Source organism: Carcharodon carcharias, chromosome 9 (assembly GCF_017639515.1).
Source record: "Carcharodon carcharias isolate sCarCar2 chromosome 9, sCarCar2.pri, whole genome shotgun sequence".
NCBI lineage: Eukaryota > Metazoa > Chordata > Chondrichthyes > Lamniformes > Lamnidae > Carcharodon > Carcharodon carcharias.
Window position 1 is genome coordinate 83,540,864 of NC_054475.1, and position 26,262 is coordinate 83,567,125.

The 26,262-nt window shown below is 40.5% G+C and overlaps 1 protein-coding gene across 3 annotated transcripts in view; it reads left to right on the forward strand.

Annotated features, from left to right (window-relative positions):
* The window catches only part of klhl13 (kelch-like family member 13), a 200,198-nt gene that overhangs the window by 78,725 nt on the left and 95,211 nt on the right, over positions 1-26,262 (forward strand). The window lies entirely within an intron of this gene.

Consider the following 26,262-nt stretch of genomic DNA (forward strand, 5'->3'; position numbering starts at 1 on the left):
AACCCTGAGCAAGTTGTCTGCTTCCTTTGTCCAACAATTTGAAAGGAGATATGGCGAAAAAAACTTAAAGCTGAGACAGGCAAAAAGAACATATAATTCTAGTGAGCCGTCTTCCATGACAGCTTTCTCTCCAGTGAAGTAGCTTCACTGCCTGTGTTTGCAAGACTCTGAATACAACAGCATCCTACTAATAACAGGTTGATTGAATGTGTCTTGGAATCTCTGCAGGACACACAGCACAGTGTAATCGATATGGTGAAGATACTTATGATAATCCGGTTACTAGAAGTGTCATGGTTTGTAATTGTAATCCAGTGATTTGCTTTTCCCATGGAATAATAGATTGAACACAAAATCAGATCCATAAAACACTGCTTTAAAATTTGACTTAAGGTACTTGGGCTCCAAGTTGCAAAACAGACAATTGTAGTAAAAATTTGTTGTGATTACCATGGAATTCATTTTATTCAGTTGTTGTAAATCAGTGAGATTGCTGATGTTTAATCTTAGACCACCAACTGTGCACCCATGCTAGTGAGCAGTGGGTATCCCATGAATCACAAATAGGGTATAATGCCAAAGTTACAGTTTTTGCTCCTCCAACTGATTCCTGCTAAACATTTTGGCAACAATAGAAAGATTGGCCAGGTAGATTTTTAATTGGAATGCTGAGTTGTTTTCGAACCCCATTCTGAGAGATGGCTTTGGTATGCAAATTAAGCTTTTATGAAAGACCCTTTGACCTGCCAGATATATACAGACACATACACAACATGAGAGAGCACCATCAATGTGCATAGGTCAAGAGAGAAAACCAAAGACACAAATAGACGATGAGAAAGAAATACACATTGATAAAAGGACAGTGAAGGAGAGAGAACCACAGATAGGTAAAAAGACAGAGGAAGGGAAGGTGGATAATACACATTGGAACAGGGAGCTACACAAACACGGGAAGGGAGCGAGTACCCTTGTGACTCAGGAATGAGGAGGAAATCACAGAAACACATCAGGATAAGACACAGCATGATAGCCAGGCATGCATGGGGATACAGAGAAAAGAAGCAGAGAGATGTTGGCAGACACAAAACTGGAGACATATGCAAAGAGAGGAATTGCCATAGCTATAAACACACATGGGGACAGATGTGGGTTTAAACAGTTTCTGTGAAAGATGAAGTTGTTTGTATGACTTGAAGCCAGGTTGTTAAATATAAACGTGAAATAATTTTGTTGCAGGGTTCCTGGAATTTTGCTCCAGGCAAAATTAAATATGCCCTCTCTAACTAAGCATAGTCCTGATCCAATTGTGTTCAGATATTAGCATTTGTATTGATGGAAGTGCCGAGTGCCGCATGAACCATTGTGCACACACAATGTATAATGTCTGTCAACATAGCCTATAATTATTTTTTCCCACAACAATAGGGTTGTGTTGGATGAATAATTATTGCTGTTTGGTGCTGTCTGATGAGCCCAAATCTGTACAAGAATAATTTAAAATATAAAATGCGCCTAAATTATTTTGGCTTGAGAGATTTTAGCATTTTTAATCAGCTTAGTGGGATTCTTTTCACTAAAATTATAAACTAGGAACACTTTAAGATTGGCTGTAGAAATTCTGTGAATGGCACCAGGCTAAGCAGTGTGTAATAGGATCTGTAATGTAGCATGATTATGGGATATTTAAATGGGAAACTTCAGCCCTACATTTATTTTGTCAGCATGCTTTATCACAGATGTTTATAGTACACATCTTCAGCCCCAGCACAAAAAGGTTTAAATTCAGAGGGTGCAATAAGTCAAAAGCTCAGAACTTAATCTGCCAGTCGCGGATGAGATTCAGTCTTGAGGCCTTTTAACCAAATCTCACTCGCATGTCTCATAATTCATTGACCTGATGGTGTGTCATTAAAGCCGTCACTTTCGAGAATATAGATCTGGACAAGCCTGTGTTCTTGTTTTATCCCTTCTCAATTGGCTGTATTAACAGCTCACAAAGATGCAATCCTAGCAAACCTAATTATTTTTTAAAAACTGAATATTTCAATTCTTATCATGTTTTTAAGATGTGATTGGCCACATCTATCTTGTGTGTGGTATCAACACTTTACTGTTGAGTATAATTATGATGCATGCATAGCCTGTGTAATTTTTAATAGCTACCAGCTCTTGACAGTTTGGCTGTCACACATTGCAGGGTTACTAAAATTTACACAGTACTGATTTTCCCCCATCGTGCAGTTTGGCCTAAAACCTCCAAATCTATAATTTAATACATAAGTTGACAGTGGTGATGTTGGCTTAGTCTAATGTCCTTTTTTAAAGATCTATTTTGAATTCACTTCAATTTTGCACGAAAATAATAATTAGGCTTTAAAATCATTCAGATGCCATTTTTCATAAAATCTGATGAGCTGTACTGGTGATATTTTAATTAAAATGGTATACGTATGCTCGGTGTATTCTGCCATTAAAGTTCAAATATATGCGGGTTAGGAAATAGTTTTCTATGGTGTATTGTAAAATCAGGTACAACTGTTACTTAGCCATCACAATTTTACAAATTTCTTGTGGTTTTTAAAATCCTACTCAAAGTCCTCTCGAGTGGTCTATTCATTTCAGCGCGTATTACCTTGGTATTCTTTTTGGTGACATCACAAGTGAGATTCCTTTAAAGCAATGACTTGTGAGGGGCCTGCATGGTAACTTCCAGCAGCTTAGAGGGAATACTGACATTACTCCTTTGGGATTTCTTGAAGTGACAAAGTATAGTTTAACCAGACTATCTCTGGTGAACCCTTATTACTTCATTGATCTTTCCCCCAAATCACTTTCTGTTCAGCTTCATACTGACATGATGGAGTTCTGTAGAACTAAGGCATCTGTTTCCATCCTTAGTGAACAGTTGGGAAATTTCAGAGACTGCCTCTTCATTCCCTGTATCTTTAATTATTTTGGCCATTGTTGTGAGGAGTTCTGGGAAAACAGTGATGCCATTAATATTAAATCAGATTGAGTCCTAATTGTGGATTTGCATGCATCTTTTTCAGCAGTGTGAAATGAAATCACATAACAGTTGTTGTAGTATCAACATTTTACTGTTCAATGTGATTATGATGCATGCAAATCCTGTGTACCAGCTTTAACAGTTTGGCCATCGTACATTCTGGGTTTACTAAAAATTTCCACAATACTTTTTCACTCTCAGTGCAGTTTGGCATAAAACCCCCCAAGTCTATAATTTAAAATGTAAATTGTCAGTGGTAACTCTGTCTCAAGAATGCGTATTCTCATTCTTGCATGTGCTTTCTGCCTCACTCTCTGTCTCTCTCATCCTGATTTTTAGTAATCCAAACAAAGTTTCGAATTGCAAGCTAATTTTAGAAGGCTAAACAGACAGGAATTGTGTCAGACTCTTAATTTGGGTGAACCCACATGAGGCCTCATCTGAAACAGGGACTAATTTATTAGTAGTTAAAGCACGGTATGGGCTAATCTGATTGAATTCATGTTCCCAAAATGGAGACTGCCAGTTCCCACCTATATCAGTAGCTATAACCCCACAAAGATAAAAGTTGGGGATTGGCTAAGAAATTAAATCCACAATATGGATATTTGAGCAAAATAAACCTTTGCTCTGAAGCTCTTGTACTAGCTGAAAAACGAACAACCTGAGTTATATTTTGTATGTTAATGAATACCCTAACACACCAACTTGAGACCAATGCTACAGCAGAATGATTACTTACTACCCAAGATAATGGTACGCTTCAAAGCTATAGATTTTGAGAAACTTAAGACTGGATGCCTAGAGATGAGATGTTCAATGTATCATCCTAGTGCTTTACAAGTATTTAATGCAGCTAAAAAAATTAGAAGATTTTAAATGCCCCTTGAGATAGGAATAAGTAAAGCAAGTTTTATGTCAGGCATCTGCAATTTGAGACTTTGGAGCCATGTGCGGCTCTTCAAGGACTCATTTGCGGCTCCCCATCTTGACTGATCAAACTCAGCTTGGTAATTAAATGACTTGTTCTTTTTGAACTTTTATTAACATTATATTTTTGTGAGAAAGTATCATTCAATTAACAACGATTTTTGAAAACTTTTAAAATGTTGAAATGTGTCCTATCTTGTTTTTATTATTATTGGAAATTGAGGAACAGCACTGTGGCTCTAAAAATATTGTGTTTTTGACTAAATATTAAAATAGCTACTTGTTATTAAGGTTGTCGATCCCTGGTTTGTGTGAATTAACTGAACTCTCTAGGGAGCAGTGCTGTATGTCCATTCCAAGCCTCCTCAGTAACCACAAATAGCAGCTCAATCTGTATTTGCACAAGCTGCTGGACAAATGCACTATATTTAGGTAGCAGTTGAGTTATACAAGTAGATTTTAGGTTTTTAAACCTATAGCAGGGCCACTCCTCCACCTTTGACGCCCTGGTCCCCCGATAAACCCCTTACTGTCTTCCACCCTATCCCCAGTATCACCTGAAGAACAAAGATAACCCATGCTTCTCTCCATAAACATGATTTTCTTAAACCCCTCTCTTACTCCCTTGCCGCCTCCATCCTCATTGAAAGCTGTATATAATTGTGTTGTATTGAGCATTAGAGCTTCACGAGGTTGTGTGTGTATTCTGCCGTCTGAATATTTTTATAATTATTCTGAAACCTCATGCAGCCTCCTACCCCTGCATACTGCATTTTTAAAAACACTGTGTCTGATCGTCTTCCTTCTCAGAATGATGGAAACCAGCTCCAGATTTCGATCAGTTAAAAAAAACTATTGATGTTATAAATAGTTATGGCCAAAAACAGGTCAGGTGGCATCTGTGGAGCGGGCAGTGCAGCTAGCATTTTGGGTGTTGACTCCTTGTCAGAATTTTGCTAGCTATATTGTGGTGGATTTGTAAATTGCTGCTCAGCTGTAAAACTGGCATTGTGGATCAACCACCTCTTGTACAAACCACCCAACTTTCATTTCCATTGAAATCAAGTTGAAAACCTACCCCATTATGTTTAGGAATTTAAGCATATGCCGCAGGCGTTAGAATTTTAAACCAAAATGCTCATTGAATGATAGTGTTACTTTACATATTATTGGTAAGGAGACATAATACCATAATTATGATAACCACATGTAGGGTGGATATTGCACACTGTAATTTCTAGATGCTGTTATCTATCGTAGTATATTAACTGCCATTGTATCATTCCGAAAAACACATTTCACTTGCCATTGTGACTTTGTTGAGATCAAAGCAGCTGACTGAAAACAGTAAAGTTCTTCATTAAAATGAACAATTACTGAAAAAACCCAACTCTTTAAAATTTCCAATTATCTTATGCCTCATCCAGGGTAATTGGAAAAAAATACTTACTGCTAATGTAATTATTTATAGTAGATGACCCTACAGAGTTGCTCACCAGGAATCTGGGGCTGGCTGTGATGTTTAGCTGCTAACATCTTTTAAGCTCCATAAATTCCTCTTTCCTCCTCACAACCTTCCACACCCGTACACCCCCTGCCCAGCCTGTATTGCACTCACACAAAGATATTTTTCCTATCATGAGCTGGGTCAGCTGAACCAGATCAAATTGATGGGCCTCCTCACTTATCTGCACTCAGCACTAGCTTTGGTTGGACCTACATTAATGGAGAATCACCAATGCAAACAAACATATGATCAATACTGATTAGCAGTTTTTTTTTTATCACCAAGGAAACATTCTGTTCAGAATTGTAATAACGATTTTGGTTCAATTTTAAAGTGTGAGGCTGAACAATGAAATCGTTTGGACCATAATATAGCATTGTTATAAATAAAATAATTCTTTACTTTTGCTTGTATTCACTTTGAAACAGTAAAGCTTTTGCACTGCCTCTCACTAGTTTTGGCTTTTGTTTGTTTTTTGCATTGTAGGGCCCAGAGAAATCATGCAGCAAAAATGTGGGAGAAATGAAGAGTAATTTTATAATAAATCAAAAAGTAATTTGGTTAATAGTTCAGCAACATGCCGACAGGTATTAAACTGGAATCATTATGAAGCTTCTGTTTTTTTGCTGGTTTATAGAATCATGTTTTCTGACTTTCGTGATGGAAGATTTAACTTATGTTAGACTTCTACTTTAAATGAAGATACCCATTTACATCACATCATCCTGAGGCAATGGCATAGTGGTATTGTCACTGGACTAGTAATCCAGAGACCCAGAATGGTGTTCTGGGAACCTGGGTTTCAATCCTGTCATGGCAGACGGTGGAATTGAATTCAATAAAAATCTGGAATTAAAAAGAGAATCACAGAATCCATAGTGCAGAAGAGGCCCTTCAGCCCATTAAGTCTGCACCGACACATGAGAAACACCTGACCTACCTACCTAATCCCATTTACCAGCACTTGGCCCATAGCTTTGATTGTTATGATGTGCCGAGTGCTTATCCAGGTACTTTTTAAAGGATGTGAGGCAGCCCGCCTCCACCACCCTCCCAGGCAGCGCTATTCCAGACCGTCACCACCATCTGGGTAAAAAAGTTTTTCCTTACACCCCACCAAAACCTCCTGCCCCTCACCTTCAACTTGTGTCCCCTTGTGACTGACCCTTCAACTAAGGGGAACAGCTGCTCCCTATCCACTCTGTCCATGCCCCTCATAATCTTGTACACCTCGATCAGGTCGCCCCTCATTCTTCTCTGCTCCAATAAAAACAACCCAAGTCTATCCAACTTCTCTTCATAACTTAAATGTTTCACCCCAGGCAACATCCTGGTGAATCTCCTCTGCACCCCCTCCAGTGCAATCATGTGCTATAATGTGGCAACCAGAACTGCACACAGTACTCCAGCTGTGGCCTCACTAAGGTTCTATACAACTCCAACATGACCTCCCTACTTTTGTAATCTATGCCTCGATTGATAAAGGCAAGTGTCCCAATATGCCTTTTTCACCACCCCACTAACATGCCCCTCCGCCTTCAGAGATCTATGGACACACACACCAAGGTCCCTTTGTTCCTCAGAACTTCCAAGTATCATGCCGTTCACTGAATACTTCCTTGTCAAATTACTCCTTCTAAAGTGTATCACCTCACACTTTTCAGGGTTAAATTCCATCTGCCACTTATCTGCCCATTTGACCATCCCGTCTATATCTTCCTGTAGCCCAAGACACTCAACCTCACTGTTAACCACCCGGCCAATCTTTGTGTCATCTGCAAACTTACTAATCCTACCCCCCACATGGTCATCTATGTTGTTTATATAAATGACAAATAATATGGGACCCAGCACAGATCCCTGTGGTACGTCACTGGACATTGGCTTCCAGTCACTAAAGCTGCCTTCTGTTATCACCCTCTGTCTCCTACAACTAAGCCAATTTTGAATCCACCTTATCAAATTACCCTGTATCCCATGTGCATTTGCTTTCTTTATAAGTTTCCCATGTGGGACCTTGTCAAAGGCTTTGCTGAAATCCATATAAACTACATTAACTGCACTACCCTCATCTACACACTTGGTCACCTCCTCAAAAAACGTAATCAAATTTGTTAGGCATGACCTCCCTCGGACAAAGCCATGCTGATTATCCCTGATCAAATCTTGCCTCTCCAAGCAGAGATAGATTCTCTCCTTCAGAATTTTCTCCAATAGTTTCCCTACCACTGACGTGAGACTCAATGGTCTGTAGTTCCCTGGCTTATCTCTACAGCCCTTCTTAAATAGTGGAACCACATTAGCTGTTCTTCAGTCCTCTGGCACCTCTGCTGTGGCCAGAGAGGAATTCAAAATGTGGGTCAGAGCCTCTGTGATCTCCTCCCTTGCCCCCCTCAGCAGTCTGAGACACAAATCATCCGGACCTGCAGATTTGTCCACTTTTAAGCCTGACAACACCTCCAATACCTTGTCACTCCCTGTATCAATTTGCTCAAGAACCTCGCAGTCTCTCTCCCCGAGTTCCATACCTTCATCCTCATTCTCTTGGGAGAAAACGGATGTGAAGTATTCGTTCAATACTCTAGCGATGTCCTCTGGCTCCACCCATAGTTTGGCCCCTTGGTCCCGAATTGGCTCTATTCGTTCCCTGGTTATCCTCTTCCCATTGATATACTTATAGAATATATTGGGATTTTCCCTACTTTTACCAGCCAGTGCTTTCTCATGTCCCCTCTTTGCTCTCCTAATTGCTTCGTTAAGCTCCACCCTGCACTTTCTGTACTCCACTAATGCCTCTGCTGATTTGCTCCCCTTGTACCTGCTAAAAGCCTCTCTTTACCTTCTTATTGTATCCTGAATACCTCTGGTCATCCATGGTTCTCTGGGCTTGTTACTCCTTCCTATCTCCCTAGAGGGAACATGTTGCGCTTGTACCCTCCCCATTTCTTTTTTGATCGCCCCCCACCCCCACCCCACCGCTCCTCTGTAGATTTCCCCACAAGTAGTTGTTCCCAGTCTACCTTGTCAAGATCCTGCCTTATTTTACTAAAATCCACTCTCCTGCAATCCAAAATATATTTTTGCAACTTGTCTATTTCTTTGTCCATAACAAGCTTAAATTGTACCACGTTGTGGTCGCTATCACTAAAATCCTCCCCCACCACCACCTCAGCCACCTGTCTGGCTTCATTCCCCAGAATTAGGTCTAGTACTGCACCGTCCCTTGTTGGACCCCCTACATACTGACCTTAAGATGTTCTCCTGTACACATTTCAAGAAATCTACTCCATCCAAGCCCTTAACACTATGTCTATCCCAATTAATGTTGGGAAAGTTGAAATCACCTAATATAATTACTCTATTGTTATTGTTTTTACACACCTCCACGAATTGTGCACATATTTTCTCCTCAATTTCCTGCTGACTATCTGGGGGTCTACAATAAACACCTAACAATATGGCTGCCACTTTTTTATTCCTAAACTCTACCCACAAAGCTTTATTCGATGCCCCCTCCAAAATATCATCTCTCCTTACTGCAGTAACTGATTCCTTAACTAGTAATGCAATGCCTCCTCCTCTTTTACCCCCTCTCCTGTCTAGCCTGAAGACCCTGTATCCCGGAATGTTGAGCTGCCAATCCTGCCCCTCCCTCAACCACATCTCTGTGATGGCTACTATATCACAATTTCACTTTCAATCCTCACCCTTTACTCATCCGTTTTACCTGTAATACTCCTGGCACTAAAGTAGAGGCCATCGAGCCTTGTCTTACTCACTTGAAACTTAATGCAGCTGTACTCCCTCTGACTTGATTGTTTTACTATATTATGATGTGTCCCTATTCTGCTAACATTCTGTGTCCCCTCCCCCTGCCGAATTAGTTTAAACTCCTCCAAACAGCACTAGCAAACCCGCCCGCAAGGATGTTAGTCCCACTCTGGTTCAGATGTGGACCATCCCACTTGTACAGGTCCCATCTTCCCCAGAAATGGGCCCAGTGACCCAAAAATCTGAAACCCTCCATCCTGCACCAACTCTTAAGCCACGTATTCATTTGCGCTATTCTCCTTTTTCTGTGCTCACTAGCACTGTGCACTGGGAGTAATCCAGAGATTACAACCCGAGAGGTCCTACTTTTTAGTCTACTGCCTAACTCCCTGAATTCTTGATGCAAGACTCATCCCTCTTTCCAACTTTGTCATTGGTACCGACATGTATCATGATTTCTGCCTTATCACCCTCCCCCTTCAGGATGCCCTGCAGCGGTTCAGTGACATTCCAGACCCTGGCACCAGGGAGGCAACACACCATTCTGGAGTCATGTTGACGGCCACAGTAGCGCCTATCTGTTCCCCTGACTATAGAATCCCCTATTACTGTTGCTCTCCCTCTCTTCCTCCCCTCCTGTACAGACAGGCTGCTTGGGGTGCCAGAAGCTTGGCTCTGTCTGCACTCGCTGGAGGAACCAGCGCCCTCATCAGCCTCCAAAATGGAATACCGATTTGCGAGCAGGACCTCAGGAGACTCCTGAACTACTTGCCTGTTTCTCTTGGACTGCTTGGTGGTCACTCATTCCCTTCCTTCCTCAAGTCCCTTCATCTTCAGTGTGACCATCTCTCTAAATGTGCTATCCATGATGCTCTCAGACTCGCGGATGCTCCACTGTGTCCCCAGCCGCTGTTCCAGCTCTGAAACCTGAGCTTCAAGGAGCTGCAGCTGGACACACTTCCTGCACACATGCTGGTCCCGGGCACTGGAAATGTTCCCAGCTTCCCACATGGAGCACGAGGAGCACACCACGGATTTGAGCTCTCCTGCCATGACCTATCCCTTTAAATTAAACTTTTAAATCAATTACTCTAGGGCCCGTCTTTCCTGATCCTCGTTACTACAGAATATACGAACCATAAACCACAAAAAGACCTTAAATTATAAGCGATAAAAGTAGTAAATACTTACCCGACCTTACCCACTACTTACCAGTCATTTTTCTCCCTTGTAGCCTCTCCTGCTGCAGCAGGGCAAGATCACTCCCTGAAGATTTAAGAAGTTGGATAGCAAAGAAAAAGTGCAAAGAGCGCCTCTTCCCCTCTGCACCAAATTCCCATTGTGCACCAAATTGCCAATACCCACACTTACTTTGGCTGTGTCTCCCTCAGGATGAGGTCTCTCCTCTGCTCGTGTGGAAGCTCACTGATAATGATGACAATGAAACGATTGTCAATTGTTGTAAAAACCCACCTGGTTCACCAATGTCTTTTAGGGAAGGAAATCTGCCGTCCTTACCTGGTCTGGCCTACATGTGACTCCAGATCCATAGCAATGTGGTTGACTCTTAACTGCCCTCTGAACAAGAGCGATTAAGAATCGGCAATAAATGTTGGTCTAGCCAGCGGCGCCCACATCCAATTAACGAATTAAAAGTCCCAAAGTGCTCCACAACCGATGTACTAGTGTAATTACTGTTGGCCGATTTGCGCACTGCACAAACAGCTACCAATCCCACTTAATCTGTTTATTGGTGGTGTTGTTTGAGGTATAAATGTTGGCTAGGACATGAAGAGAAATTTCTTGGAACAATGCCATGGGATTTTTTTTGTGTCCATCTGAGAGGACAGACAGGACCTCTGTTTAATATCTCATTTGAACAATGCCACCTCTGATAGTGCAGTGCTGCCTTTGCACTGCTCTGAAATGTCAGCCATTATTGTGAACTTTGGGCCTGGAGTGGGGATTGATCTCAACCTTCTGACTGGGAGTCCAGTGCGGTACCACTGAGTTGAAGCTGACACTATTTACTTACTTAGAATGCCAACCATTCATATGAGAGTTTGTCTTGTAAAGTCTGCAATTGAAAGTTCATGCTTTTCTCAATCAACTACCTGGTCTGCCAGTTTCAGAGATGAAATAAATAAAGCACATGTTTTTGATTATTTGTATTCTTTTCCTGGCATTATTACTTTGCTTTCAAGATGTTAACTATTATAAAAAAGACTAGCAGCTTTGGTGGATATTGTGTGATAGAAAGGATGATGGTCTGCAGTTTGAGCTCCTAATGAATATTCCCAATATTCTAAGTGTGAATTTATTCATTCTTGTGCAATTTAGTTTTATTGTTAATTTGATTGCAGTAAATATCTTAGTGTCTTTTTCTGTGTGCTTTTCCTCAAGTCGTCACATAAATTTTCATTAACACTTAAATCTGGTAACTTTAGGGTCATTTGGTACTGGCTTTCTTCCACAACAACAATTTCAGGGATTGATTGTAGTTTGAAAGCTGATGTACCCCAAGAGATTAATTGTAAAACAGAATAGTTTTAAAGTGAAGAAAATGGATGATGTGAGGTTATACGCAGTGGAATTGTATTTCGAACTGGAAAATAACAACAGAAGTGATTTAATTTAACAAATAAGAACCAGTAATAGAATAAACAAATCATTTATCTGTCAGATGTGACAATTCTGTAAAGAATACTCAATATTTCACACAATCTAATGTACTTTAACCCACAAGTCATCCTCTACTATAAACTAGAGATTGCCTGAAAATGCTTTATGTGCAGTATTTTAGTGTAACTATGGTATCTTTCATGCACAGTGGTGGTATACTTCAATTCCAGTGTTCTACAATTGCCTCTATTCTATACTGAGCGGTAGACAGCACCTTCCAAACCCACGACCCCAACCTTTCTAAGAGACAGTTTATCCTGTCTCTCAGAATTGATTCTAGTAAGTTGCCCACCATTGAAGTCAGACTGACAGGCCTATAATTATTTGGCCTATCCCTTGCACTCTTTTTAAATAATGGTACAACGTTCGCAGACCTGCAATCCTCTGGCACCTCGCCTGTGTCTAGTGAGGATTGGAAAATGACCCTCCGAGCATATGCTATTCCCTCCCTGGCTTCCTATAATGGCCTGGGATACAATCCATCTGGCCCTGGTGATTTATCCACCTTCAAGGATGTTAGTCACTCCAGTACATCCTTTCTCATTGTGCTTATTGTATTTAATATTTCACACTCTTCCTCTTTAACTAGAATACCTGCATGATCCCTCTCATTAGTGAAGACAGAGACAAAGTACTCATTGAGTACCCTGCCTACATCTTCAGCATCAGCGCACAAGTTACCATGTACACGTCTGATGGGCCCTACCCTTTCCTTAGTTGTTCCCTTGCTCTTAATGTACTGGTAAAACACCTTTGGGTTTTCTTTGATTTTGCCTGCCAATTTTTTTATATCCTCTCCTTTGCTTTCCTATTTACCCTTTTTACTTCACCCCTGTACTTTTTATACTCCTTTAGGATTTCTACAGTATTAATATTTTTTGTGACTGTCATAAGCTTTCTTTTTGTGCTTTATCTTACCTTGTATGCTTCTAGATAACCAGGGGGCTCTAGATTTGGCAGTACACTGTTTTTCTTTGTGGGGACAGGTCTACACTGTGTCCATAGAATCTCACTTTTGAATGCCTCCCACTGGTCTGTCACTGATTTCCCTTCAAGTAGCTGTAACCAGTCCACTCTCACCAGATCACCTCTCAGCTTTGCAAAATTTGTCTTTCCCCAAGTTAGAACTTACTGCTGTTCAACCTTTATCATTTTCCATAATCATGCTAAATCTAACTGTATTGTGGTCACTATTTCCAAAATGGTCACCCACTGCTACTTCATCCATTTGTCCAGCTTCATTTCCTTGTTACATACTGGCTAAAAAGATTCTTTTCAATGCAGTTCAAGGATTTTGTGCCCTATGTGCCTATTACATTGTTCGTATCCCAGTTGATATTAGGGTAGTTGATGTCTCCCAACAATTATTGCCCTATTGTTTTTGCAGTCAGAAATTTGCCTACACATTTGCTCTTGTATCTCTCTGTCACTATTTGGGGTCTATAGTACACTCCTTGTAGTGTGGTTGGCTCTTTTTATTTCTGAGCTCAACTCCTATGGCCCCATTTGATGCTGTAATTGACTCTCTAACCAACAATGCTACACCCCCACCATTTTTAGTCCCCTCTCTATCCTGCCTGAAAACCCTGTATTCAGGGATGTTGAGCTGCCATTTTTGCCCCTCTTTAAGCCAAGTTTCTGTTATAGCAATGATATCATGCTGCCCAGCTGTGCCCTCAGCTCATCGGCTTTCCTTGATATACTCGTTCTATTTACATATATACTTTTTAATATTGCCAAATTCCTGTGCTGTAAACCTTTTAACCTTTGCTACTTCTGTCTTTCAGAGTCACTCACTAACTTTCTGCCTCCTGCTCCCTGTTCTGAATTTGTCCTATCTGAATCAGCCCTCAAGTTCCCATCCTCCTGCCAGTCTAGTTTAAACCCTCCCCAACTACACTAGCAATTCTCCCTGCAAGGACATTGCTTCCGGGTCTATTCAGATATAGACTGATTGGCTTGTACAGATCCCACCTTCTCCAGAACTGGTCCTAATGCCCCAGAAATCGAAGCCCTTCCTGCTGCACCATCTCTCCAGCTTCACCTTCACCTCCTGTGCAACAATAGGCAGTGTTGCCTGTGAAAGGATACTGGTGAGTCCCCAGAGATAAAACGCAGGAAGATTGATGAGTACCAGAACTGAACAAGTACATGGAAACAATGCTGATGAAAAGGAAGAATAGACAAACTTTTGAACATGCAACTTAAAAAGTGAGATTGACCCTCCCATAGAGTAGGGCCCAGGGATGTTGGCTGCAGAATTGTCTTAATGAGAAATGAATTGTGATAATTGGAATTAAAGGAAAAAATAATTTGTAACGCTACATGGGGACGGTGGGACCTCAGGAAACATGCCACTAGCTAGCAAGTATGTACTCCAGCTGTCAGGATTGGGCAGCTACAGCAAGGTCTCAGCCATGCAGTTAGCTGCTGGCCTCACAGGATGCCCAAGGAGTGAGTCCTGTCAGCGCGATCACTGAAGCAGCCAGCAGGAAGGGAAACACTGCTTGAAGGTAGTGAAAAAAATTGCACTTGTTATTTAGGAAATTGTTAAAGACAATTCTTGCAAGACTATGCATTTCTTAAGAAACGGTCTTGGAATTATCATTTCTTCAAGGGATAATCAGTTTGTCAGGCTACAGTAAATTGCGGCATACAAGTCAACCCAACAAAAAAAAAACAATCCTGTTTTTCTGGTCCCAAAAATCAAGTTTGTGCATATACTTGGCATGTAAATTGACGTCTTCCCCCACTTTTCAGCCACAACGTGCTATAATCGCATTAGTCGTCAGCCTCAATTTTTCACATCACAAGTGCATGTTTTACCTCGTGGTACTTCATAACTGGGTGGAAGGGATTAAGCAGGCGATATGGACTGTGTTGGGAAGATGCGTGGAAGTTTAAGACACACCCACTCTTTATGTCAGATGCTGATGGCATTTCAAAATGGCGACCACCCAAGCCTGTGGTTCACTTTTATACTCGGCTTATGAAGTCTTTTTGTTGGTTGTGTCATTTTTGGAGGGATTTTTTGAGTCTTCAAAGTCGACTTTTATGCCAAGATCTATGGTAGTCATTCCCTCCCCTCTGAATTATCAGGCATTCGAATGTTTGTTTGAAGTATGGGACATTATAGCTTTGTATTAAATATTAAGATTTTAAATATCAGGATATAAAGAAGCACTATTTAAATATAAAGCACAAGCTTTTCAATATTCTCCTGTCCATTGATTATAAATACATTTTTGTTTGGTACTTTGTTTTGACTAATGTTTTTAGGCTTCATTGCAGTTGGACAAAAGATGGTTTTCAGTGTAAGATTGCTATTATTAATTTGCTATTTTGCGCTGTCTTTAATCCCAAGGACAATTTATAATACAAAGATAATAGCAAATATTACATTGAAACAACTTGTGTTTACTTTTGTGTATTTTCATTTTTATTTGTTTCTGCCTCTTTGTTCTAATGCACAAAGTGTATGGGGCAATTGCGGAAAAAAAATCCTAATTCATCCATTACATAACCTAGATCCTAGAAGAAAGAACTTGCACCTCACATCCTCAAGACATCCAGCTGCCAGTGAATAACTTTTGTATGTAGTCACTGCTGTTTTGTAGATAAACTGTTCCATCCCAATTCCAGACAATTGTTCATTTCTATTTCTGAACAAACATTTTCAAGTCCAATTTATTTTCGAACAGTTTCAGGACAGCTCTTGCATGCAATTTTTTGTGTTTAGCACATGCATTTCATCTGACTGCCTGTGGGTGGAGACAGAGCCACAAACTTTCCATCCTTTTGGTGAATTGCCTTAAAAGTATTTGTAATGGATCTTTAAAAAAAGTAACCTTTTCTGCAGTCTGCCTGCTATCCTCGGCCTCCTGGGTGTAAAATTAAATCCCCCGTTGTTTTAAATAGAGTCAATCATTATTCATGTCCTTACTGCAAAATTCCACCTCACTGAACCACACCCAACATTTCTACAGAGCAACTGAAGACATCAAGACAGAAATATGTCTCAGTGCACCTTACATTGAGCCTGCAGATCAGTAATTATAATGTAGCTGCTGTGTGTGATTCACTATGCATCAAAACAAAGCTGCAAATCCTCACCTGGCTCCAACATGAAGAGGATTGATACTGACTGTGGATTGACACTTCAACAACATTAATTTACATTTATATAGCACCTTTAACATAAAAAAACAGGATTCACAGAGACCTAATACAAAAAGATGCCGAGCTCATGAAGCAGGTGTGGCAGGTGGGGGAATCGGCTGGGAGGGGGCAAGTAGGTGCGAGCAAAAACTTGGTCAAATGGGGGGAGGGTTTAAGGAGCATCTGAAAGGAGGAGAGAGAGGTCAGGCTTTCAGGAAGGGATTTATGAACCTGGGCTAATATTTGGTGCAAGTACTTCAGAGCAACATTGCAGTTGTGATGTTTTTGGAACCCATTTAATCATGGGTCTTATCCCTTTCTCACATTATGAAAACGGTGCCAATTTTTATTTGGGCAGATGAAGATATATCAGTGTTTTTTATTGAACAACAGCAATTTATCATCAGCAATGTAATCATTCTGTAAGCCTGGATCAATGGTATCACTCTTGCTCTGAGTCAGAAGGTTATTGGTTCACTTCCTCCTCCAGGGACTTTGAGCAATTAATCCAGGCTGACATTTCAGTCTAGTAATGGAAGCGCATCTTTTATCCGAGATGTTAAACCGAAACTTTGTTTTCTGTTTGGGTGGGCAGAAGAAATAAATCCCGTTGCACTGGGGAATTGTCTTGGTATTCTGGATAACATTCATTTTTAAATTAATATCACCAGTGCAAATGAACTAATCGTTTATCTGATTGATGTTTGCGCAACTTAGCCACCTTGTTGCTCTGTCCACACTGGTTCAATCAGCTCTCACACAAACTATTTATTTTTCCAAACTGTTTCCTGTTGGCCCATTCAACTGAGGTGTCGATGGAGAAGGATAATCCATTCACTCTGGTTTGAGACACGTGATTTGAAGGGGGAGACGGTGGTGTAGTGGTAATGTCACTGGACTGGCAATCCAGAAACCCAGGCAAATTGCTCTGGGGACACAGGTTCAAATTCCACCATGACAATTGGTGGAATTTAAAAGCTAGTTTCAATAATAGTGACTGAAGCTATCATCGGTTGTTGTAATAACCTATCTGGTTTACTAATGCCCTTGGAGCCAAGACAGCTGAGGCATGATCACCCTTTGTGTGATGAAGGAAATTGGGGAGCGAATTGGAGAAGTGCAGAGATTTTTAAGGTTTGTAGGGCTAGAGGGGATTACAGTTATACTGAGGGGAAAGGCCATGGGATGATTTGAACACAAATTGAGAATTCCAAATTTGGAGCATTGCTAGACTGGAAGCCAGTGTATGTCAGTGAGCACAGGAGTAATGGCTGAACAACATTTTGTGCAAGTTAGGATACGGGCAGCAGAGTTTTTGATGAGCTGAAGTTTACGGAAGATGGGAAGCTGGCCCAGAGAGTTGGAAGATGGAAGAGAGGCATTGGAGGAGGGTGGTGTGCCAAAAATTGCAGGTTGGTCAGGAAAGATGAGGAAGGATAGTTTACCATGGTCACAGCCACATTGGATTTCATCTGTGGCTTTGAGGGTCACTTTGGCATTGAGGCAGTGATGGAAACCTGATTTGAATGATTCGAAAGTGGAATTGCAGGAAAGATAGGATCTGATTTTGGACTTGGCAAAATGTGCAAGGATTTCTGAGAGGGAATGGAGGTTGGCAATGGAGGCGATCATCTGCACGGACTGAGATCAAACGTGGATTTTTTTTCAATAGAACGTGATGATGTCAGATTTGCAAAGGAGAGGGAGAGTACCAGAGGTGAGTATCCTTTTCAGCGTCAGATAGCACAGTAGGACCCACCCATTCTCTTTGCCTGAGAGATTGAGAGGTATGTTGACACACACTTTAATCGCCTTGAGTACCCTTGAGAAGTTGGCTTGGTAGAGTTTTTGGTATCAAGGGGTTAGATTGACCTTCAAGACCTTGAAGCCTGCCAACACCTGTTTGAAGTGAAGTGTATTAAAAATTAATTCAAGTACACTATCTGCAACTGTCCTGACTTCTGTTCTCAAGCAATTTTGGGTGTCGAGGTGAGTCCCATTGCAGCAATGCTAAAGATAATACGCAAGTAGGGATGCCCAATAGTGATTTGTATACAATTGAAGCGACCCGCCTTGCAGCTGGAACTTCGCTTTTACACCCTGATTTCAAATTTTAATGTGGTCTTAACAGTTTTGAGTGTGTCAGGACGTTCTCATACCACCATAAGACAGCATAAAGCTTCAAGCTGGTTTAAGAAGCAGCAAGTAAGATCCAATTTAGGGGGCAAAGATTTAAGGTAGAAGGATTCGAGGGAACATGAGGAAAAACTTTTTCACCCAGGGGGTGATGGGCGTCTGGAATTCACTGCCTAAGTTGGTGGTTGAGGCAGAAATGCTCAACTCATTTAAAAGGTATCTGGATCTGTATCTGAAGTGCCATAACCTGCAAGGCTACGGACCAGGTACTGGAAAGTGGGATTAAAATGAGCGGCAAGTCTTTTTTTTCTCTTTTTGGGCAGCGCAGGCAGAATGGCCTCTTTCTGCACCATAACTTTTCTACGATCCTATGGTTTTGTGAACCAAGCACAGATTTGCTCTTAGTTACAGCCTTGGCATTCACTATTATCAGATAAAACACATATTCAGCCACAGCAATATGTGCTGGAAATATCTGGAAATTCTTTCAATTCTTCTAATTACCTTCGCTTCCAAGAAATAATGTAAAATCTGATGGAATTTGACTTTTTTTGCACCGAGTACATGAAGTCTTGATTGCACCCTGCCTCTCCCATCCTGGACCATTTCTTGAAAATCAAAATCATTTCAAGTATTCCCTCAGGTGGGACATAGTATGATTAAATTTCAATGTTAAACAATTTCTATTTTATTCTGTTGCCCATAAAATTGTAGTCCTACGCTCAGAGCAGACTTTACCTCCTTAGGGTTTCCCCCAAGTATCACAGAAGAGTGTGAATCGGATTGTTGGTAATAGGATTATTATTTGTTCTCTGATTGTGGGCAGAGCAGCATTTGTTGCTGTCTATCCCATGTTGCTCTGTGAAGCCTTCGTCTTGAATCCTTGCAGTCCTTATGGTGATCCCACAACGATGTTAGGTACAGAATTACAGGATTTTGACCCAGTGATGATGGGGAACCAGTGACATATGCCCAAGTCCAGATGGTGTGCGATTTGAATAATGTCCCCATGAATTTTCTGCTCTTGTCCTTTGGGATGGTAGAAGCTGTAGGGCTTGGGAAGGATTGTTGAATAAGTTTATCTGGTGCCAATTTGTAGTGAGGCTGTGAAATAGCATCCCAATATGTTTAGTTCATTTTTATGCCATTTTATATTGAAAAGCAACATTATGACTCCTAAGTTGACATTAGCAATTACATTCACACATTAACATAAATTAATTTTTAGGCAATTAGTTTTAGGTTCTTTTTACTGCCTTTCCTCACATTTTTCTAAAATTATGGACTGCGTGCAAGAAATTTTGTACTTGCATGCCTTGTGGCAATTATTTTTATATAACACGCTCAATTATGTTTGAGTGAAATATTAACTTGATTTTCTCTTTGCAAATACTGACTGATCTGTGTATTTTCAGCATTTCATGTGGTTCATCAATACTTTGGATTGTTCACCCTCAATGGCAGTGTCATATTGTCCCTTTTAGCACATGTTACATGTCCAGTAGATTATATATCAGAAAGCAAAATACTGCAGTTGCTGTACTTCTGAAGTAAAAACAAATCCATCATCAAACAGCAGTCTGCACATAATGTCCTTGAGGGTCTGTGGAAAAAAGGTGATGGTGGATCCTGTTGGATGGTTCCCTGAGCAGATGGTCAAATTCATTTGGCAGAATGCTTCATTGCCAGAACTTTCAAACAAAGGTGTTTCTTGGCTGGCGGTGTTAAATATCCTCCACATCAGATCCTTCATGCACATCTGGAGTCTGAGCACCACTGCATGTTGCCCTTGAGGCGGCTGCATTGGGGAAGAGACAGTCACCCACCTCCTTCTGAAATGTGCCTTTGCGAAACAGGTCTGGAAAAAGATGCAGTGGTTGTTGTCAAGGTTCATCCTGAGCAACTCTGTAACGCCAGACTCTGTTCTACGGGCTGTTCCCAGGGATGCACATCGAGGCAAACATCAGCTGTGGCTGGAGAGTCATCAGCTTGGTCAAAGACACACTTTGGTCTGCCCGAAAATTGCTGGTCTTCCAATGATAAGAGTTGTCCCTGACTGAGTGTTGCAGACTGGCACGTTCTGAGGTCCAGGACTATATGCTGAGAGACACACTAAAGCTTGGGGAAGCCACCACAGTGGTTCAATGGGGAAAGGACACTGTAGTATACCAAGGGACTGGAAACTATAAAACCCCTTAATATTATCTTTGTATTGGAATGCATATTATAAATAGCATGTGTAATTTCAATTGTATTGAGGCACTTCAGAGTGCCACATGTTGTATGGAAAGAATTTGAAACAGTATTGCACTTTTGGTAATGCCCGATGATGAAATATAATTTTACAAATCTTTATAAATCAAGATGTTTTGAAAAAAGTCTGAAATAAAAACAGCAAAAGTTGGAAACATTCAGTTGTTAAATAGAGTTAATGTTTCATTTCTGTGATCCCCTTGTCAGAACCCAGAGATTACAGATCCATTCCAGTTTGATGTAGGATTGAGAATTAGCATCCAATTGCACCTTCGCTCACAGCTATTCCTCAAGTATAGCACTGACTCTATTTCCTCTGGTAACAGGGACTCTCAACCATTTTTATTTCCAAGGCCCCCCTTCCCATGTTATAAAAATTTCAGAGACCCCTGCAATATAAGTATTTTTTTGATGTAAAAATTATATTATTAACCATATTACTATTTTCGTTTTACTTAATTGAAAATTTGTTGCTGGTGCTGAGACATTATTTTGTCAAAATCTGAAAGTATCTTTGACTAGCACACGTGGATGACATGGTCAGTGTTCATTCTGGTTCAATATTTTATTTTCATTGTTGTAATTATTGAAAAAACAGCCTCTCAGAAGTAAATTGTACTAAATGGAACGAGCATTTTCAATGCTGAAGAAGCAATGCTAAATTTATTGGTACATTCACACCCAGTGCCCTCGCCTACATCCTGCAATTTTTTTCTCCTCAAACTATTTATCCAGTGCACTTTTGAAATCTCCTGTTGAATTTGTTTCCACCCCTATCAGCCATTATGAAGCTACCTGTCACCAGTTGGAACACCATAAGCTGCAGATTCCCATACCTGTGCTTTCAGCAGCACTACCTAAGCAGCTTTACAGCTCTTGCTCCATTCACATTTCCAGTCTCCCTCCAGCACACCAACAAGTTTAGAGCAACCACTCACCATTTACCTTCTCACGCCTCAGTTTCTTCTCTTACCTATGCTTAGGTAAATGATCAGCATTTTGCTGGGAGACTGATTCTGTTGGCAGTTCTTGCCACATCCCGTTATATGTTTCTGTCCACTTATAGTAACTCCAGTCACAAGCATTTTCTATACTCACAATTAACAGGGCCTATTTTGCCGAGCCCATAGCTTCCAGCCACCTTTGCTTTTCTGAAAGTTTTTGGGTGCTGCTGTTGCCAAGTTTGTGTCTTGAGAGGAATCGATTCCGCAGGCTCTTCGCACCACCTGCTTTCCTCTCTCCTGGGCTTCCTGTTGCCTGAATAGTTCCCATCCAAATGTTGCATAGGACTACAAGCTCTGAGTTTCAATACTTGGAGCCCCCCCACCCTTTTACCAAAACAAGTTAACAATTAAAGCAGACCTCTTGACTCATGCTATCTGAAAGCATTGGGAGAGAATGATAAATTAAACATCATCCAATATTAAAATAACATTTTCTTACATAAAATATTGTGGAAAGTTTAGTTTTATTGTAGAAATTTGTAAATTAATTGCTGGCTTATGAGAAGTAATCAGTCAGGTGGGTCACCTGACTGGTCTGATGCTGACTGTACTAGCTGCTGATCAGTCGTTAAGAGCTGAGCTGGTGCAGGGAGAAGCTGCAGAGTTAATGGTTTCCTTCACATAGTCGGTCTTAGACCTCAGAGTCTCTATAGTTGAAACTTATCTCAGAATTGTTTTAGTGCAGAAGGAGCTCCATCATGCCTGCACCAGCTCTCCGAATGATTGAATGCTTTGGTTGAACCTGCCTCTACTAACCTCTCAGGTAGTGCATTCCAGACTCAACCACTTGCTGTGTGAAAATGTTTCTCCTCGTTTCATTTTTGCTTCTTTTGCCAGTTAGCTTAAATCTGTGGCCTCTTGTTCTTGATCCTTTCACGAGTGGGAACAGTTCCTCCCTATCTACTTTGTCCAGACCCCTCATGATTTTGAATACCTCTATCAAATTTCCACTCAGCTTTCTCTTCTTCAAGAAAACAAGTCCCGAGTTTTCAGGCAAGCTCCTTGAAACCGGGTTGCAGACCCCAACCTTCCCTGCTCAACAATAGGTCATAACCAAGGATTCACATCTGAGTATGAGATGGAGTGGCTTATTAACAAACCACTTAGCACAGCACACAAGAACCTTCAGAGAAAATTGAAAGAGGTTTAGATTTAGACAAATAATTTTTTGCTGTGGACATGTAACCTCTTGCTGTATGGTAACTCTGGACTCCCTTGTTCATCCTCAAAATTAACTTTGGCACCAAGTATTGCAGTGCAGCAACATCTTTTCAGTTTTTATGCTGGTGATGCAGCATTTAAAGGGACAGAATTATGTAGCCTCATCGTTATGACACTGGACTAGCAATCCAAAGGTCATGAGTTCAAATCCTGGATTACAAGTTCTTCATTTAAATTCAATAAAGATTGTAATTTGTGGGCCAGTACCAGCCAGATAAAGTGGCATTTTACCCCAGAAACCCAGCTTGGTTACTAATATCCTTCAGGAAAGGAAACTTCCAACCCTGTCCAGTCTGTCTTAAGTGTGCATACAGCATTAGCCTATGTTTGCCTCTTGATGTTCTCCTTGGGGTGGGTATTTAATCTTGCCTTTCCATGTCCCAGAGCAAATAATGAAAGAAGTCAGCATTAGAGGCTGTGTTGCAGATATTCTAATCTGAGATGAGAAATAAGATAGCTGTAAAATTATAGAATCTGATTTATGAACGTTAGTCAGCCTCATCCTAAATTTTTAGTTAAAGCTTAAACTATGCACAGTATTGTCTCTAACTTCCAATAGGGCATCACAAGATCCATGAAATAATTTCTTAAAGCTTACCAAAGTTTGTAACCATACACTAAAACTTAATTTGATTCTTTCAAAACTATTTCATTGTGGTTTTGGAACAGGGCTTTGGGGATGGGACTACTGGTTGAGTATCCTTTATCCAAAACCCTTGGGGCTGATTGCGTTTCGGTGTTCAGATATTTTCGGTTTTTGGATCTAACTTATATACGGTAGGGCCTACTTGTATTACAATAGCCTAGGCTAGCTATAGTCTACAAATACTAGGTGGTTTCTCCATTTGCCAACTCCTGCACACTCTACTTCTTACCTGTTAACACATATTACACCTATAATGTAACGTTTTATTGCTTTATTAAAATACAAATGAACCTCATAGCCATTCAAAATTAACTTTCAGTATTTGGATGTGTTCGGTTTTTGGATGTATGGATAAAAAAATATTCAACCTGTTTAGGAATTGCTAGGTGAAAAAAGATGAAGAGCCACCCAGTTCCCCTTGGTTTTGATTCCTCTCCAGTCTTTATCATTTTACATATACATGCACTTCTGTATGTCAATATAATTCAGGACAGTAGTTTTCTGTTAACTGCAAGTCTGATTTCAAGTTTTTTTAAATTCTGCACTGACTTATTTAGGGGTGGTGTTATGACTTATGCTCCTGACTATGGAACTTCAACAGAGCAAGTATCAGGAATTTTCTGCACACAATTGTGGGAGGCTCGTACCTGAATACTCGATATGTACACTATAGGGCCAGAGCGCCACTGCAGAGATATGAACCATGAAATTACTCCTTATGTGATGAGTTTGCCATAATGAAAACTGCTCATCAGTTCGGTTGACTGTGACTTATGTTGCTATATTCTCAAACACTTCTTTGTTTTTTACCTTGAGGAAGGTGCATTAAGTGAAAAATACTTTTTATGGATCCTCGTAAGAGCTGTGGCTTTGGTTCAGGAAATGTTGATTGTTGTCATGATTTGCAATATGAAGTGAATTTACAGACAGCTTGGTGCAAAGTGAAAGGTGATAGAATATCTAGGACTTTGATAAAATTTGTATAGATTAGAGTACAATAACCCACCGAAGCTTGGGTTTTAATCCTATTTCTCTCAATTTTAATCACTTTAGATGCATTAGTTGACAGATACGCAATGCATAGTTTTCATTAATTGTAACAGTATCTCTATTAGAGCCAGCAATCTCATCTCTGAATTAAAAGGCCATGGGAACAAGGTCCACCCTTGGACTTATTGTAGAACTGCAGCATAGGAGTCCATCCAGCCCATCGTGCCTGTGTTGGCTCTCTAAACGAGCCACCAATTATTTCCATGCCTTGCTCTTTCCCTATATCTTTCCTTTTTAAGTAGAGATCTAATTCCCTTTTAGAAGTTACTGTTGAATTTGCTCTCACCATCCTTTCATCCAATATATTCTAGGCCATTGCAACTTGTTTCTGTTCAAAACATTCTCCCTGGATCTCTCTGGCATTTTTGCTAATTATTTTAAATCTGTGTCCTCTCCTTGGCAACTCTCCTTACTTTACCAAACTCAAAATAATTTTGAACGTCTCTATTTAATCTTCCCTTAACCTCTACTCTGAGGAGAACAATGCTAGTTTCTCTAATCTCTCCAGATAATCGAAACCCATCTTACTTATGAAGCCACATTCCCGGAGTGTCATCATGAGGGATTTTTCTTTCGCTCTGGAATATTTAGTTTTGTTTCCCCTGTGCTGCTTTTAAACTGGCATCACCTCACTGAGATACACACAAGCAAAATTGCATGGAATAGTCATTGTAATGATGTATCATTACAGTTGTAATCTCTGTTGGGGGCTTTTAAACTGTCAGTTTAGGCAAGAAAAAGCTATTGCAGAAATATGTTATTGCTGTTTTCCATGTATGATGGAGTGAGTGCATTTACGCCACATTTAGTGCCCATACCAAGTGGTTTCGGCTCTGCACCAACATTGAACTTGTGCACTGCAAATCTCATGTTCAGGCCTGAATTGACTTTGATGTCAGGATTTAAGGCACATTTACAATATGGCCACACTGTTGTGCGGAACGAATGCACTGTTCACCAATACCACAATTATAGTGTAAATACACTTTAAGTGCACAGCTGTAGACATTTTAACTTTGTAATGGCTTGTTAAAACTGTAATATAATTGCACGTCTTCTGTTTATTCTGGATGAGATGAACATCTCTCTTGGGACAAGTTGCAGATTAAAATGTGCCTGTTAGTTGCATTTTTCATTTCACTGCAGATATGGAAGTATAGCGTTTCACATTGGTTGTATATGATCTGATATTAGATAAATATATTCTGACTATTTAAAGATCAAACAATATACAATGACTAACTGTTCTGTGAAGGTTTTGAAAATTTGGCATAAAATATTCTGAGGCAGGTTGCAGTCCCTTTCAAAGCAATGCGTTCAATAATCATTCTTCTTTAAAAGAAAGGGGCTGGTCAAATATTAATATGTTGCTCTCCCAGCTCTTGCTTATTAGACCACATGCCCTGAATGTTATCATTAGAGCTTCTTATCTGTCGCAAGCACCTGGGATCACCAGCAGAGTGGTCCCAGGTGGCCACCTGCTTGACCAACTGCTCCGACACAACTTCAAGTGGTTGATGAGGTATTTGAGAGCCGTTGAATTGGATCGTTAACAGCACTGCTGATTGTGACTGCTGGAACATACTGCAAGCAAGCCCCGGTTCCCCGCAGAAGATACAGAATGAGAGTCATGTAATACAGCACGTTGTAAAATACTCGGGTGTTTGAGTGTGGTGCTCAGCAAGGAGTATGGGGGAAATAAAAGCACACTGACAGCAGACACTAGACGGGCATCCAGGATATTGCATCATTTCTGATTTTTTGACATCTTGGACTCTGCGTTGTAGCTGTGATGGACTGTTAGAATGGTTTTTTATCATAATAGCATTGAAGCTATGTTTGGATGGAGCTTTTACAGGAGAAAATCAGGCTGCTGAATTTGTTCCCTGATGTC